At 43.2% G+C, this 18,343-nt stretch overlaps 1 protein-coding gene and 1 pseudogene across 1 annotated transcript in view; one reads left to right on the top strand and one right to left on the bottom strand.

Moving 5' to 3' along the window:
* OCA2 (OCA2 melanosomal transmembrane protein) overlaps positions 1 to 18,343 on the top strand; it is a 516,689-nt gene that overhangs the window by 142,599 nt on the left and 355,747 nt on the right. The gene's annotated exons all lie outside the window — the stretch shown is intronic.
* Positions 3,638 to 6,544, bottom strand: LOC109258726 (aryl hydrocarbon receptor nuclear translocator-like; annotated as a pseudogene).

Below are 18,343 nucleotides of genomic sequence, written 5' to 3'. Positions count from 1 at the left end.
ACTTGGCCATGCTGTCTACATTTCTTCTGATAAGATCACAACTTGATATTTCAAGGGTTTTCAAAGCAAATCAGTAGAAAAATATCTGGTATTTTGTAGATTTGTCTTGAAGGAAGTGTCCCAGCACTCCTGAAGGTTGTTACCCATGCCCTTGACTGTTCCTGGACATGCAGTCTGTGAACTGAATTATCTGTTTTGAAGCTATATCAAGTTAAGAGGTATGCGTGTGTGGGTGGGGGGGGGGAGGATGATAGTGCATAAAGAAGGGCCACAGTGGGACCTGAGAGCTTTAACTTCAAAGAAAATAGTGATGCTATTGATACCTAGCAGAGCTAATGTGTGAAAAGGCAAGCACAGCTCTGAAAATTCTGTGTTAATAGGACCTCCACCATAATCTCATGAAATGGGATTTATTATTATACCCACTTTATAGGTGAGTAAATTGAAGCTCAGGGAAGTTAAATTGCTTGCTAAAAGTCCCTGAACTGGTAAAGGTGAAGTAGGGGCTCAACCCTTGCTTCTACCTAGGCTGCATCACCTGTCAAGGAGCAGGGAAATGTCTGAAGCCAGAATTGCAAAAACTAGACAAAGAGTGAACAAATGTCTGTTATGGCATACCATGGTCCAGCTTTGTGTTTGCAAATGTTATATTATTTAATTCCAAAAACATGTGGTAGTCCAGAACCTGTGAATATATGACCTTGTAAGGCAGAAGAAATTTGAAGATGTGATTAAGTTAAGGGCCTTGGGAGAGTATATTGGATTATCCAGGTGGGCCCAATTCCTTGAAAGTGGAGAACCTTTCCCAGCTGTGGGTAGGAGACATAACTGTGGAATAAGGGTCATAGAAAGGTGATGTGATTACTTTTTATCCACTGTTGATAGCTTTGAGAATTGAAAAGATGGGCATTGGTCATGGAATATGGGTAGCCTCTAGAAACTGGAGGAGCTGAGGAGATGGATTCTTCCTAGAGTCCTCAGAAGGAATGCTGTCCTGCTGACTGTATGTTGGGTTTCTGACTTATCAAAGTATAAGTCTGTGCTTTTTTAAGCCACCTACTTTGTGACAGCAGCCCTAGGTAACTAACATAGGAGGTTCCCATGAGGGAGGTGTTACACTCCTGTTTTATAGCTGGAGAAACCATGCAGAAGACAACTTGATACAGATCTCAGCTGTGGTAAGTGGGAAAGGCAGGATTGAACTCATCTTCTTCCATGACCACGTACGTCCTCTTAGGAGGGAGAGTGGAAGTATCAAAGGTTGCCACATGGTTGCTGAGCTTCATTTCATAGCTGAGAATCGGGGCTTCAGCTTAGCTGCCTCCTCTCAAACATGTGGGTGGTGCAGGGAGCTGATTGCCCTTGTGTATATGCAAGAAGAAATCAGAAGTTGATAGGTAGGGGCTTGCCTTGTCTCCCAGTTTTATGATTAATCAAAAGACCTGGCTGCTATGAGCTGGAGGCATCAATTGGGAGGACATTTGGGGCAAGTGTGTGTGTGTGTGTGTGTGTGTGTGTGTGTGTGTGTCAGAGTGTGAGGAGGGTGTAGAATGTGTGTGTGTGTGCAAGTGTGAGATGGTTGATGCTGCATGAGTGTGCAAGATTATAGATGTGTGTGAGTGTAAAACTCAGTGGATGTGTGTGTGCAAGATTGTGTGTGTCTGTGTGTGCTTGTTAGTGTGAGTGTGATTGTGTGTGTGCATGTGCATGAATATGAAACCGAATCTGTGTTGGATGTATGCATAAGATAGATCCCAGTGCTACTTTGTCTTCATGTCACTGGATTACCTCTGGCACCACAATTGGGCTTCTCTGAGGCGGGGGTGGAGAGTCTGACCTGTTGCCCACACCTGGCAGTTTGGAGAATTGATTCCCTGGAGGCCAGGGTGCCCTCAGGATTAGAAGCAGACAAGTCCTGACCACAGGGGAGTGTCCACACCCAAGTCCTGGCCTGAGCTTCAGTTTTCATGTCTCCCCACATGATCTCCTTTAGGAGATGGGGCTCAGGATCAGGGTGCAGGAGGCACTGCCATGCCCCCTCAGCAAGGGCACATCACACTGAGGACAGGGATAGGCTTATATCCTTTCCTTTACCACTTGAGACCTCCCAGAGTGTGGACCTGATCTAGCACTGGGGAGGGATGGGAACCACAAGGGGCAGGTGGCATCAGGGCACATCTACTGGGGACAGGGAGAGTGATGGGAGCAGTGGGATATTTCTTTCTCCCATCTGTTGTGCTTCTATGGTCTAGCTTGGGCAAGTCTCTGGACAGTACAGTACAGTTTCATTGTTCTTGAAAGTTATTTTATTTGCTGACAATGTGTTATTTTTTTTTACAAATGGAAAAAAATATTTTGTTTTAAAATCTTTGCTACATGTCATTATTTTTGTCACTGTAAAGCTCAGCACAGATGCTAGCAGTACAGAAATGGCCAACAAGAAAAAAAAAAAAACCCTGAAGGAAAATCAGAAACAAAACCCCCAGAGCCTCGTCTCCCTTCCCTCTCCTTCCCCAAAAGCCCTATAATAACTGTACAATATTATAGTCCTGATCACATTTAAAAACAATTATTAAAAACAAGGATTCCATTGGAAGCTCAACTTTTTGGATTCTTAAACTGTGATATAAATATATATGTATACGGTATGTGTGCACATAGAATAAAAAAAAATCTCCTTTTCAACTCCACTACCTGGCACCAGACTGGAGACAAAAGGGAGAGAAACCCAGTAATGATGTTCTCTCAGCCTCTCTAAGGCCATCTATGCCCCCTCAGTCCCCTATGGCTACGTTTAATATGTCTTCTCCTTATTAATTCAGTCTTGCACTTAAGATACTGGCCTGAGCCAATTAAAAAAAATGGCTGCCACACATGACTGTTACCTGAGAAAGGTACAGAGAGAGAGTAATAACCTGTATCTGCATTTATATGGCTATAGTTAACTCCGTGACCCTGTTAGAATGGGAGTCTAGGCCCCATCTATGACAGGGATTCATACTCTTGTATCATAAAGCAAAATCCAATCTTAAGATTGGAGGGAGCAAAGAGGAAGAACTATAGGTCCAAAACAGACCCAAGTCTCAGTTTCTAGTCAGACTGAACTGGGAATGGGATGAAGGAGGCTACTTTGCAAGACTTGGTTTAAACTCCAGCAGTGAAGATTTCCCTGGGACTGCTAATCCAAGAAGTTGAGTTTCCATGCAGAAATAACCTCTACAGAACACACATCATCTGTGATTCTCACAGAAAAATGCAGCAAGTATGGCCAAGTATGGGGTTTTAAAAAGGGGTTATCTTCACACCCTAAACATCTGTAATGTTTGCAGATATTCTCTATAAGGTGAGAGCACCAAAAGCAGGAATGACCCAGCTTTACTACTAAATATGTTCGATGAGAGACAAGCCATATCAAAAGACTTTATATATCTGCTTAGAGTTGCATATTGGCTGGGAATAGATGTAAGTGCAGCAAAGATGTTTGTTTAAATACTCTTTGGCTGCAATACTAAGTGGAAAATACGTAGAAGATTTAACTCCTTAGGACTCTTTGAAAATTACATGGAAAAACAAAGATAAAATCTGGGACAAATTCTGCATAACTCCCTAATAGGGAGAAAAAGATAGAGAAACACACATGTGCATGCATGTACACACACACACACACACACACACACACACACACACACACACACTCTTTCCTTCTCCCTCTCTCACTTCCTCACTCACTAGGCAGCAGAAAGAGCCTATGCTCACTTCCTAAAGCCATACAGGTATATGTAACCTACCATGTTTCATGATCTTCAAATAGGAGGACATTTCTCTTCTCCCCAACCTTATTCACAATTTCTTTCCCAAAACAAGCCACAGTATCCAAGGCAAATAGTGGATGAATGGATGTCAGGTTCTCTAACCTGCCTATTGACCCTAGCAAAAATCATTTCTGCATAAATCTCTGGTCAGGAGGTATAAGGAAAGGCATTCATAACTTCACCCAGACTCAGTTTTTCAAAGATCCCCAAAGCCTTCAGGATTCACCCCATTTCTTCTCAGAGGCAGGAGGGCAAGGAAAGGCCAGAAGGGGAAGGGGTACACATTAGGGGTGAGGGAAATGATGGGAGAGGGACTTTTATTTTCTTTACAGAAACATTTGCTTTTTAAAAACAAACGGTGACTTTCCTCCCCCACCCCTTATCATCACCCCAATAGTTCTATTCTGAAAAGGAGGGAAACATAGTTAGGTCAGGAAATTCTTCGTTGTTGTAGCTGTTGCTCTGGTCTCCCAGCATGGACAGCATCTCCTGGAAGACCTCAGGTGGGCCAGGTTGCCATGCTGATAGCTGTTGCTCTCTAGAACTTGAGCGATGATGAGAATGCTGGCCCTGACCCTGTGGCCAGACTTACACCCTCTGCTGTCTGTGTCTGGAATTGTCCTGTAGTCTGTCCAGTCTCAGGAGCAAAGTTGGATCCATGATTGGTGGGACTAGGGGAGGCAGCAGCACCAGGTGACACAGTTGAAGCACCAGGGAGGGACATGGGGCTGAAGGAGGATGGAATCTGAAAGCTTCCCATACCAAACTGGGAAGAACGAGTCTTGGCTGTAGCCTGAGTAGCCATCTGCTGGGCAGAGAAGTCTGGGCGGGTGCTAGGGGTCCAAGTTGGGGCTCCTTGGGGTGAGTTGGAGTGGTGGGAAATCTGGGCCAACATCTGCCCTGCAGAAGCTGATGGCTGGACGATGGTTACAGGAGAGGCCAGACCACTATTTCTGAAATTCTCTGCCGGCCGGGGGAGGGGGGGTAGGAGGGAATGTATTGTCCTGTGAGAATAGCTGTTGGATGGAAGGGACAGTGCTGGAGGAGATGCCTTTACTCTGATCTGCATTGATGTTGGAGTAGATTTCTGAAAATCTTGGATCTCTATCCTTGGCAAACAGACCATCTGACTTTCCAAGGGGCTTACTGTGTTCTGGCCCTATGGTTATTACAGGCTGAACAGAAACCTGGGAATGATTGTAGCCAGCCAATCTATCCCTTCCTGATACCACATCCAATTCTGTTTGGTGTTGATGCTTCCTGGATGCCAACTGCCCTGAGCCCATCTCTAAGGGTAAATTAGCCATGGGACCTAGCTGTGGTCTCTGGATTGTGTTGGACAGTGTAGGCCTTGGTTGATGGCTGGAGTTCTTCACATTGGTGTTGGTACAGATGATGTACTCAATTTCATCTGAGTAAGGGTTCTGGAAAGTAAAGGAGCTGGTTCTCATCCAGAGCCATTCCCGGTTCTTAGACCGGAACCGGAACATGACAGATAGCACTTGGCCTTTTAACTTCACCACCTGTTACAAGCTGTCTCTTAGAAGCTGTTGGTATTCAGGATGACATAATTCTACAATATTATTTCCTAAGAGTTCCTGTGGTTGGTAGCCAACAGTAGCCACACAGCGGTGTTCCACAAAAGTGAATATCCCCTCAATGTTGTGCCGCGAGATGAACTCTGTTGGTTGACAAATGTTACTCATGTCTGTACAGTTGGGAGAACTGGTTACCTGTAGTCTGCCAATGGCCACTAGGCAAAATTTGCTCCCCTGGCCAGACTCTGGATCATCATCTGGGAGGGAGACACCTGCTGGGGACCAGGCCTTGATATAGGCTGTGCAGTGGTCCACCACAAAATGAGGTTCCCCATCCTTCACAGAGCCAAGTCCATTCCTGCATCTGTTCCTCACAAAGCTCAGTCTATTCATGGAGACTTGGGTCCACAGAGCTATTGCCACACCTCCTACGGCAAATAAATGATCTCCTTGAGCCCATACACATCTTCATGGAAGACTGTTGGCCTTCCTTTTTCACTGTTCCAGTCTTCAGGTCTGGAAGGATATGCCCTGTCAGGTCATTTTCTGAAGTGGAAAGCTGATCATGAAGTTTGTCCACATCATCTGGATGCACCTGATCATAGAGTGTGCTACCAAACCATTCAGACTGGTTCAAAACAGGGGTCACTGAGTCAGAGATGTAAACTACCCGACCTATCTCACATGAGACAATAAACAGAAAGCCATCCGCTGCCTCCAAGATCAAAGGTTTGAGTTCCTGATCAGCGAGGAACGAAGGCTTGTAGGTGCCATCAGTGGATGTATTCCCAGTTCCTCACAAGGAATTTATGTGAGAGACTGCCATGGGTAAGATGGTTAGGTTGTCTGGTTTTTGAGCCAGGGCACTACAGGTGGGCACCATGTCTGACAGTTCTGTAATGTAGGCTGTCATCTTGTTCCGTTGCCCCTGTTCAATTTCACTGTAATTTTCCCTGGTGAGTCTTTCTTTATCTGCAAAGCTCTGCTCATCATCCAACCTGGCAAGTCACTCCTTATCATTAGACATCTGATCATCATCACACCTCAAAAATTTACCTTCTCCATCATCATCAAAATCCAACCCTGGTCACCACTTAATAGCCCTGTGGACAATGGCTCCTCCACCTTGAATCCCAGCCCCAGGGTTTCCTGAGGCAATGGCTGGACCCAGTGATGGTACATCTGATGTCATTTCTGGGTAGCTCAGTTGGTTAAGCATCCGACTCTTGATCTCAGCTCAAGTCTTGATCTCACAGCTGTGAGTTCAAGCCCCACGTTGGGCTCTGCACTGGTTGTAAAGTTGGGGTTAGCAGCAGCCGCAGCCTTGGCCGCAGATACCACTACCGACGCAACCCCCCCCCCCAATGGGAGGAGCCACCGCCACCGAACAGGGGGAAGGGGGAGGGGAGAGCCACTCCCCAAACGCGGTACCCTACAGCCACCACCGCTACCATGGAATCCAAGATGGATAATGTGTTATTTAAAAGATTCTCTTTTGGTATTCTACAGAACCCTTCCCTCTTTTCCTCATTTCTTCCTTTCTCCTTCCTTCCTGTCTGCCTGCCTGCCACTTTTAGAGCACTGGAGGTCTGGAAGGCACAGATTTCTAAAAATTTCTAAATTGACACATAACATTGTGTAAATTTAAAGGGTACAACATGTTGACTTGTACATTTGTATATTGCAGTATGATTACCACTGTAGTTTAACCAACATTTCTATCACAGTTACATAATTATCAATTCTTTTATGTGGTGAGAATAATTAAATCTAGTCTCTTAGCAACTTTGAAGTTTATGATACAGTACTGTTGACTATAATCACTATGCTGTACATTAATTAGATCTCCAGAACTTACTTGCCCTCTGGTTGCAAGTTTGTACCCTCAAACATCTCCTCCACAATTGCCCCCCCCCCCCCCCCCCATCCCTGGTAACCACCATTTTGCTCTGTTTCTATGTTTGGCTATTTTAGATTCTACATATAGGTAAGTTCATACAGTAATTTGCCTTTCTCCATCTGACTTATTTCATTAGCATAATGCCCTCAAGGTCCATCCTATTGTCACAAATAGCAGGATTTCCTTTTTCTCATGGCTGGATAATATTCCATTACACACACACACACACACACACACACACACACACACACACACCATATCTTCTTTATCCATTGATGGACAATTAGGTTGTTTCAATATTTTGGCTATTGTGAATAATGCTACAATGAACATGGGGGTGCGAATATCTTTTTGAGTCCTGTTTTTATTTCATTTGCAAGTAAAGGAAACAGACATACCTAATGTGGTATTTTCATCCTGTGGTGAAAATAATTTCCATTTGATGATGTGTGACCATAGAGCAGTCATTTTGGAAGAATGTTAAAAGGAAGTTGTGGGAAACTTCAAACAGAACATGTTTTTTTTTTTTTTTTTTTTTAAATTTTTTTAAATTTTATTTTATTTATTTATTTTTTTAATATATGAAATTTACTGTCAAATTGGTTTCTTTTTTTTTTTTTAATATATGAAATTTACTGTCAAATTGGTTTCCATACAACACCCAGTGCTCATCCCAAAAGGTGCCCTGCTCAATACCCATCACCCACCCTGCCCTCCCTCCCACCCCCCATCAACCCTCAGTTTGTTCTCAGTTTTTAACAGTCTCTAATGCTTTGGCTCTCTCCCACTCTAACCTCTTTTTTTTTTTTTTTTCCTTCCCCTCCCCCATGGGTTTCTGTTATGTTTCTCAGGATCCACATAAGAGTGAAACCATATGGTATCTGTCTTTCTCTGTATGGCTTATTTCACTTAGCATCACACTCTCCAGTTCCATCCATGTTGCTACAAAAGGCCATATTTCATTTTTTCTCATTGCCACGTAGTATTCCATTGTGTATATAAACCACAATTTCTTTATCCATTCATCAGTTGATGGACATTTAGGCTCTTTCCATAATTTGGCTATTGTTGAGAGTGCCGCTATAAACATTGGGGTACAGGTGCTCCTATGCATCAGTACTCCTGTATCCCTTGGATAAATTCCTAGCAGTGCTATTGCTGGGTCATAGGGTAGGTCTATTTTTAATTTTCTGAGGAACCTCCACACTGCTTTCCAGAGCGGCTGCACCAATTTGCATTCCCACCAACAGTGCAAGAGGGTTCCTGTTTCTCCACATCCTCTCCAGCATCTATAGTCTCCTGAGTTCTTCATTTTGGCCACTCTGACTGGCGTGAGGTGGTATCTGAGTGTGGTTTTGATTTGTATTTCCCTGATAAGGAGCGACGTTGAACATCTTTTCATGTGCCTGTTGGCCATCCGGATGTCTTCTTTAGAGAAGTGTCTATTCATGTTTTCTGCCCATTTCTTCACTGGGTTCTTTGTTTTTCGGGTGTGGAGTTTGATGAGCTCTTTATAGATTTTGGATACTAGCCCTTTGTCCGATGTGTCATTTGCAAATATCTTTTCCCATTCCGTTGGTTGCCTTTTAGTTTTGTTGGTTGTTTCCTTTGCTGTGCAGAAGCTTTTTATCTTCATAAGGTCCCAGTAATTCACTTTTGCTTTTAATTCCCTTGCCTTTGGGGATGTGCCGAGTAAGAGATTGCTACGGCTGAGGTCAGAGAGGTCTTTTCCTGCTTTCTCCTCTAAGGTTTTGATGGTTTCCTGTCTCACATTCAGGTCCTTTATCCATTTTGAGTTTATTTTTGTGAATGGTGTGAGAAAGTGGTCTAGTTTCAACCTTCTGCATGTTGCTGTCCAGTTCTCCCAGCACCATTTGTTAAAGAGACTGTCTTTTTTCCATTGGATGTTCTTTCCTGCTTTGTCAAAGATGAGTTGGCCATACGTTTGTGGGTCTAGTTCTGGGGTTTCTATTCTATTCCATTGGTCTATGTGTCTGTTTTTATGCCCATACCATGCTGTCTTGATGATGACAGCTTTGTAGTAGAGGCTAAAGTCTGGGATTGTGATGCCTCCTGCTTTGGTCTTCTTCTTCAAAATTACTTTGGCTATTCGGAGCCTTTTGTGGTTCCATATGAATTTTAGGATTGCTTGTTCTAGTTTCGAGAAGAATGCTGGTGCAATTTTGATTGGGATTGCATTGAATGTGTAGATAGCTTTGGGTAGTATTGACATTTTGACAATATTTATTCTTCCAATCCATGAGCAGGGAATGTCTTTCCATTTCTTTATATCTTCTTCAATTACCTGCATAAGCTTTCTATAGTTTTCAGCATACAGATCTCTTACATCTTTGGTTAGATTTATTCCTAGGTATTTTATGCTTCTTGGTGCAATTGTGAATGGGATCAGTTTCTTCATTTGTCTTTCTGTTGCTTCATTGTTAGTGTATAAGAATGCAACTGATTTCTGCACATTGATTTTGTATCCTGCAACTTTGCTGAATTCATGTATCAGTTCTAGCAGACTTTTGGTGGAGTCTATCGGATTTTCCATGTATAATATCATGTCATCTGCAAAAAGCAAAAGCTTGACTTCATCTTTGCCAATTTGGATGCCTTTGATTTCCTTTTGTTGTCTGATTGCTGATGCTAGAACTTCCAGCACTATATTAAACAGCAGCGGTGACAGTGGGCATCCCTGTCGTGTTCCTGATCTCAGGGAAAAAGCTCTCAGCTTTTCCCCGTTGATGATGATGTTAGTTGTGGGCTTTTCATAAATGGCCTTTATGATCTTTAAGTATGTTCCTTCTATCCCGACTTTCGCAAGGGTTTTTATTAAGAAAGGGTGCTGGATTTTGTCAAAGGCCTTTTCTGCATCGATTGACAGGATCATATGGTTCTTCTCTTTTTTTTTGTTAATGTGATGTATCACGTTGATCGATTTGCGAATGTTGAACCAGCCCTGCATCCCAGGCATGAATCCCACTTGATCATGGTGAATAATTCTTTTTATATGCTGTTGAATTCGATTTGCTAGTATCTTATTAAGAATTTTTGCATCCATATTCATCAGGGATATTGGCCTGTAGTTCTCTTTTTTTACTGGGTCTCTGTCTGGTTTAGGAATCAAAGTAATACTGGCTTCATAGAATGAGTCTGGAAGTTTTCCTTCCCTTTCTATTTCTTGGAATAGCTTGAGAAGGATAGGTATTATCTCTGCTTTAAATGTCTGGTAGAACTCCCCTGGGATGCCATCTGGTCCTGGACTCTTATTTGTTGGGAGATTTTTGATAACCGATTCAATTTCTTCGCTGGTTATGGGTCTGTTCAAGCTTTCTATTTCCTCCTGATTGAGTTTTGGAAGAGTGTGGGTGTTTAGGAATTTGTCCATTTCTTCCAGGTTGTCCAATTTGCTGGCATATAATTTTTCATAGTATTCCCTGATAATTGTTTGTATCTCTGAGGGATTGGTTGTAATCATTCCATTTTCATTCATGATTTTATCTATTTGGGTCCTCTCCCTTTTCTTTTTGAGAAGCCTGGCTAGAGGTTTGTCAATTTTGTTTATTTTTTCAAAAAACCAACTCTTGGATTCGTTGATCTGCTCTACAGTTTTTTTAGATTCTATATTGTTTATTTCTGCTCTGATCTTTATTATTTCTCTTCTTCTGCTGGGTTTAGGCTGCCTTTGCTGTTCTGCTTCTATTTCCTTTAGGTGTGCTGTTAGATTTTGTATTTGGGATTTTTCTTGTTTCTTGAGATAGGCCTGGATTGCAATGTATTTTCCTCTCAGGACTGCCTTCGCTGCATCCCAAAGCGTTTGGATTGTTGTATTTTCATTTTCGTTTGTTTCCATATATGTTTTAATTTCTTCTCTAATTGCCTGGTTGACCCACTCATTCGTTAGTAGGGTGTTCTTTAACCTCCATGCTTTTGGAGGTTTTCCAGACTTTTTCCTGTGGTTGATTTCAAGCTTCATAGCATTGTGGTCTGAAAGTATGCATGGTATAATTTCAATTCTTGTAAACTTATGAAGGGCTGTTTTGTGACCCAGTATATGATCTATCTTGGAGAATGTTCCATGTGCACTCGAGAAGAAAGTATATTCTGTTGCTTTGGGATGCAGAGTTCTAAATATATCTGTCAAGTCCATCTGATCCAATGTAGCATTCAGGGCCCTTGTTTCTTTATTGACTGTGTGTCTAGATGATCTATCCATTTCTGTAAGTGGGGTGTTAAAGTCCCCTGCAATGACCACATTCTTATCAATAAGGTTGCTTATGTTTATGAGTAATTGTTTTATATATCTGGGGGCTCGGGTATTTGGCGCATAGACATTTATAATAGTTAGCTCTTCCTGGTGGATAGACCCTGTGATTATTATATAATGCCCTTCTTCATCTCTTGTTACAGCCTTTAATTTAAAGTCTAGTTTGTCTGATATAAGTATGGCTACTCCAGCTTTCTTTTGGCTTCCAGGAGCATGATAGATAGTTCTCCATCCCCTCACTCTCAATCTAAAGGTGTCCTCAGATCTAAAATGAGTCTCTTGTAGACAGCAAATAGATGGGTCTTGTTTTTTTATCCATTCTGATACCCTATGTCTTTTAGTTGGCGCATTTAATCCATTTACATTCAGTGTTATTATAGAAAGATATGGGTTTAGAGTCATTGTGATGTCTGTATGTTTTATGCTTGTAGTGATGTCTCTGGTACTTTGTCTCACAGGATCCCCCTTAGGATCTCTTGTAGGGCTGGTTTCGTGGTGACAAATTCCTTCAGTTTTTGTTTGTTTGGGAAGACCTTTATCTCTCCTTCTATTCTAAATGACAGACTTGCTGGATAAAGGATTCTCGGCTGCATTTTTTTTCTGTTTAGCACACTGTAGATATCGTGCCAAGCCTTTCTGGCCTGCCAAGTTTCAAAGGAGAGATCAGTCACGAGTCTTATAGGTCTCCCTTTATATGTGAGGGCATGTTTATCCCTTGCTGCTTTCAGAATTTTCTCTTTATCCTTGTATTTTGCCAGTTTCACTATGATATGTCGTGCAGAAGATCGATTCAAGTTACGTCTGAAGGGAGTTCTCTGTGCCTCTTGGATTTCAATGCCTTTTTCCTTCCCCAGTTCAGGGAAGTTCTCAGCTATAATTTGTTCAAGTGCCCCTTCAGCACCTTTCCCTCTCTCTTCCTCCTCTGGGATACCAATTATGCGTATATTATTTTTTTTTAGTGTATCACTTAGTTCTCTAATTTTCCCCTCATACTCCTGGATTTTTTTATCTCTCTTTCTTTCAGCTTCCTCTTTCTCCATAACTTTATCTTCTAGTTCACCTATTCTCTCCTCTGCCTCTTCAAGCCGAGCTATCGCGGTTTCCATTTTATTTTGCATTTCGTTTAAACCGTTTTTCAGCTCCTCGTGACTGGTCCTTAGTCCCTCGATCTTTGTGGCAAGAGATTCTCTGCTGTCCTGTATACTGTTTTCAAGCCCAGCGATTAATTTTATGACTATTATTCTAAATTCACTTTCTGTTATATTATTTAAATCCTTTTTGATCAGTTCATTAGCTGTTGTTATTTCCTGGAGATTCTTCTGAGGGGAATTCTTCCGTTTGGTCATTTTGGAGAGTCCCTGGCGTGGTGAGGACCTGCAGTGCACTTCCCCTGTGCTGTGGTGTATAACTGGAGTTAGTGGGCGGGGCTGCAGTCCGACCCGATGTCTGCCCCCAGCCCACTGCTGGGGCCACAGTCAGACTGGTGTGTGCCTTCTCTTCCCCTCTCCTAGGGGCGGGATTCACTGTGGGGTAGCGTGTCCCGTCTGGGCTACTTGCACACTGCCAGGCTTGTGTTGCTGGGGATCTGGCGTATTAGCTGGGGTGGGTAGGCAAGGTGCACGGGGGCTGGAGGGGCAGGCTTAGCTCACTTCTCCTTAGGTGATCCACTTCAGGAGGAGCCCTGTGGCAGCGGGAGGGAGTCAGATCCGCTGCCGGAGGTTTGGCTCCGCAGAAGCACAGAGTTGGGTGTTTGCGGGGAGCGAGCAAGTTCCCAGGCAGGAACTGGTTCCCTTTGGGATTTTGGCTGCGGGATGGGCGGGGGAGATGGCGCTGGCGCCTTTGTTCCCCGCCAAGCTGAGCTCTGCCGTCCGGGGGCTCAGCAGCTCTCCCTCCCTTTGTCCTCCAGCCTTCCCGCTTTCCGAGCAGAGCTGTTAACTTATGACCTCCCAGACGCTAAGTCGCGCTTGCTGTCGGAACACAGTCCGTCCGGCCCCTCCGCTTTTGCCAGCCAGACTCGGGGGCTCTGCTTGGCCGGCGAGCCGCCCCTCCGCCCCGGCTCCCTCCCGCCAGTCCGTGGAGCGTGCACCGCCTCGCCGCCCTTCCTACCCTCTTCCGTGGGCCTCTAGTCTGCGCTTGACTCCGGAGACTCCCTTCTGCTAATCCTCTGGCGGTTTTCTGGGTTCTTTAGGTAGGTGTAGGTGGAATCTAAGTGATCGGCAGGACGCGCTGTGAGCCCCGCGTCCTCCTACGCCGCCATCTTCCGCAATTCAGAACATGTTTTTCTAAACTCTATTTCAATTTTTAGGATATAGTCACATGAAAAAATAGTGTTTGGTAACATCCTAATTCCCTAAATGGATCTGTGGAGTTGTAGCCACCTATTGTGATTCTCCAAAGCCAGAAGAGTTAACAACTGGCATATTTCTTTTACTGTGGTAGCTAAGCTTCTGTAGTTAGCAGAAATGTTTGTAGTATGCAATAGGAATTTGTACCTTATGAACTTAGCTCTGAAAATCCAGTGACACAATTATTCTTATTTTCCTTTTTGAGGAGAAACCTAATCTGTCCTCCTAGGCAACACAGGATCAATTGGTGATTGGATATGTTTTGTATGATTGCGGACCACTGCAGATGACACCTTTAAGCTCCAGGATCTATAATTTTGTGTAACATAAGTCATGCCAGAAAATTAACTCAGTCTTATGTGGGTAATACCTAGAAATAAAATATATGATTTGTTCATATGCATTCTCCTTAGGTCACACAGTACATGAGGGGCCTTTCAAAGGGAATATATCATATAAAAACCAGTAATGGTAAAATATCAGCAAGAACAAATAGCCAGGACTGACAAAATACACATAAGGGAAAAAAAAAAGTGGGCATTGGAGGCAGGGTACTAGGGCACAGTAGATTGCTTCCATCTGCTCACGTGCTATCTTCCAAAGCAGAGTGAGGGCCTGGGGTCGGGTGATGTTTGGGAGCATATAACACAATCCACCCCAGTCCATCCACTGGTCATAATGGTTGCCTCTGCACTCAAATATACAACTTCCCTACAAGATGCACTAAAGCTGTCACCCTATTCAGCCTCCTGGTCCAATCTGGGAGCTACAACCTTTGAGTAGGAATTCTCTGCCTCTCATTCACACTATGAACCAGTGTAAGATGGGGATGCCATACAACCCACTTCTCACCCTGGGAGGGCGCTGTGAGGAAGCACACAGGCTTACAGGGAACCTACACAGGTGGCATCAACTAATAGCCTCCCATTCCAGCATCCACCTCACACCTCAAGCCCCCATGTTCCGGCATCTACCTCTTACCTCACAACCCCCTGTTCCAGGATCCACCTCACATCTGCCAGTCCCTGTTCTAGCAGTCACATCTCACCACACAGCGTCCTATATCAGTATTCCCTCTCACCTCATAGCCCTCTGTTCCAGCTTCCATTTCTCACCTCACAGCTCCATGTTCCAGCTTCTACCTCTCACCTGAACAGCCCCTGTTCTACCATCTGTTTCTCGCCTCACAGCCCAGTGTTCCAGCATCCACCTCTCACCTCACAGCCCTGTGTTCCAGTTTCCACTCCTCACCTCACAGCCCCATGTTCCAGCATCCACCTCTCACCTAACAGCCTTTGTTCCAGCATTCACCTCTCACCTCCCAGGCCTCTATATTCCAACATTCACCTCTAACCTCACAGCCTCATGTTCCAGAATCTTCATCTCACCTCACAGTCCTATGTCCAGAATTCATTTCTCCCCTCACAGCTTCTATGTTTTAGTATCTGCCTCACCCCTGTGTCCAAACCTCCAAGCTTATTAGGTACATTTTTGGCTTCTTGTTTGTCACAGGTGACCCTCTTATTAAATATTTTCTATCGTATCAGTTGAGTTGCGATTTTCCCTCACCTTGTATATTAGTATTTTTTATGGACTACTGCCCATTCTATAAAGCCTTGCTACCTATTTTAGATTTTAGGTTTTTGTATCTGGAGTGTCATACTTTGGGGCCAATTTCCAAATTAGTCAGAATTTTCTATGTCCACAGCCATCCAAACATCCCAGTGACTTAACCTGTTGCTTTCTGCTCTGCTGGGATCTGATGACAGGACTGTTGTCTGCACAGAACCTCTGAAGCTCTGTTCAGATTGGCATTTGTTATGCTGTTCTGAATAATAGTAATTCTATATAGCCACACTTTTGGTTTCATGGAGGAAAACTTTATTAATAATAAGGGAAGAAAATATAAGGAATTAAACAATTATGATAAACATAAAGAGGGAGAGAAGTACAGAGAAGAGCAAAGAAGGCTCATACATCAAATTGGGTACTCACAACATCCAACTTTCTGTCTGGGGAAGCCCCTCAAAGAACAGCCAAGGTGGAGTCTTGATTGAGGGTGCTAGGTGGAACATCCTCCCCTCAGGTGAGACTTCCAACTAACTATTCCCGCCAAGGCAATATGTATACTACCCATGTGTTATTTATGGTTAGTCATTAAGTTTGCCTTAGTGCATACCCAAGCAAGCTGGGGCTAGGACACTTTTCTCTGTTTCTCTTATCATATCTCACAATCTTTGGAGTCTATACATCTGCATATTTCTCTTCCCTCCCTGATCCATTCCAGGGGGTCAGCCTGGTCTGGCTCAAGGACGTGATGCATGTTAATCCCTCTTGGCATCAGGAACAGAAGGGCCAGTTCTGATCCTAAGTTCATATCCCAAGATATGGAGTACAAACCAACTAAGCCCTCCATGATTGTGTGTGTGTGGCTCTGGGCAGAAATGCATGACAAATCACACAAACAACTTCTAAACGAACACATGCCTGCTTGTGTGGCCTCAGTGGACTAGCAGGACTAGACATTGGCTCCCAGATAACCTGCAGCCACTCCCAGGGTACATGTTCTTTTGCCTGTTCTTTCTGGTTGCCTCTTGAGAGGGAAAGCCCAGTAGCAATTAGGTTTTGGAAACATTGCAGAAAGGTATATGTGTGTGTATGTTTAACCAGCATTTTCCATGCCTATTGTGTCACAGGGTTTTATGTTGAGCTAGGATTATCAACACATCAAGGAACTCAGGATCTTTGGAACACACTTAACATTCCATCCATTTTCCATGTCGTGTGAGACTCAGTAGAGAAATGGCTGAAAGTGCTGCTAGTGAGAAGGGAGCCGGTGGTGGCATGTAGGGTGAGAGGTTGTGGCTTTGGTGCCAAGTGCCTAAGGATCATTCAAGCCCAATGTAGTCAGTCTGAGGATAGGGTTAGGCTGAAGGCAGAGAACACTGATTCAAAGTGAGGATAATGTTTCGATTCCAAAGCACTGGTTCTAATGAAAACCTGGGTCATTTGATAGTGTTCACTTTCTGTGTGTGTGTGTCTCTCTCTATTCTTTGCTCCCTCTCTCTTATCTTTTTCTTCTCATTCTTCTTCCTCTTTTCTTCCTTCTTGCACTAGTGTAAGGCTACATTGTCATAATAGCAGAATATGTAGTATTTTTTTATGTAACAAAATAACTGGCATAACTGAATATAATTGATTTAAGCCCTTAACTATATCATAAGGAATGCAATTAAAGTAGAACTTTATCATCACCCATGCAATCTACTTCATAAGACATTGAAAGTGGTTACCCACATTAACAGAGGTTCTGTGATTGGCATGACACCTGTCAAGGTGGTTGGAACCTACATTGCCCAGAATAGTTTATAAACATTTTGAAACAACTTTGCCTGTATTATTTGTAAAAATAATAGTTAAAAAGGCATTGCATCACGTAAAAGTGATCTCTGTGAGCATTGTTGAGAAAACTTGCATTTCAATGTGGATTTTGAGCTTAATTTTAGATTTCTGTAGTATATCACACATAAAAGACAAAATATAGAGATATATTCTTGCTTGTGAGAGCTGTTTCTAAGTGATTTGCAATCTCTGAGCAGAATGCATTTAGGTGCAGACTTCATGAAATTATGTACAGTGCTTTAATTTATTATCTTTCATGAAGATTTCAGTGATTTTAAAGTCAAGTGCATTAAAAACCATTTTTGACCAATTAGAAAAATGGTCTATGTATTGCTTTTCCTAAAACTAGAAAAAACAAGACAAATGAAACCTACCTTGGAATGGTAGTGAGAAGGAAAAGAACTTTGCATCTTGGCAACGTGCCTCATTATATTAAACAAGAGTCAGGGAAATTAACATACACCCAAATAGGCTGCTTAGAACTTACTTAAGGCTCCATGCTGTTTTGAAGTTTGTTGATCTGCAACATTTTCCTTTAATTCGTTCTTGCTGTTCTTTACTCTTTCTCATACACACACATACAAAGCAAAAAAAAAAATGTGCATTTTTTGGGCAAGTAGTTGGTTTGTTTTAAATGAAAAATGATGAGATAACCCAGACCCCTCCTGAGCATGACCCAATTGCCTTGCCCTGACTGCTGGCACATCCTCTCCTTTCCTTCTGCCTCTGACACTGCAAAAGGGGTTGCCTTTTGGCCCTGGACGCCTATTCAGGCCTGAATCTTCCTCTTTCTCTGGGTGTCTTGTGTCCTGACTGTGTCATACCTTCAGGCCTCTCTGTCCCAGGACCTCAATCACTCTGTTTACTAAATACTCATTTCTTGTTTACAGGGACTGGGCACACCAGTCTCTGTATTTACTGAGTCCTCAATGCCAGGAGCAGTGACCAGTGAATGCACTGTTGTTGCTGTGCTATTTTTCAATTAAAATGAGCATTGTGTGAATGCTCCTTATATTTTGATGGCATTAATTTCAATGTTCCAGATTTAGGAAGATATTGCCATGGAATTCTGGAAT

This window comes from Panthera pardus, unplaced genomic scaffold (assembly GCF_024362965.1).
Source record: "Panthera pardus isolate Hobbes unplaced genomic scaffold, ASM2436296v1 HiC_scaffold_24, whole genome shotgun sequence".
Taxonomy (NCBI): Eukaryota; Metazoa; Chordata; class Mammalia; order Carnivora; family Felidae; genus Panthera; species Panthera pardus.
The sequence above is the reverse complement of the archived record's forward strand: the minus strand, read 5'-3'. Positions and strand labels throughout refer to the sequence as shown.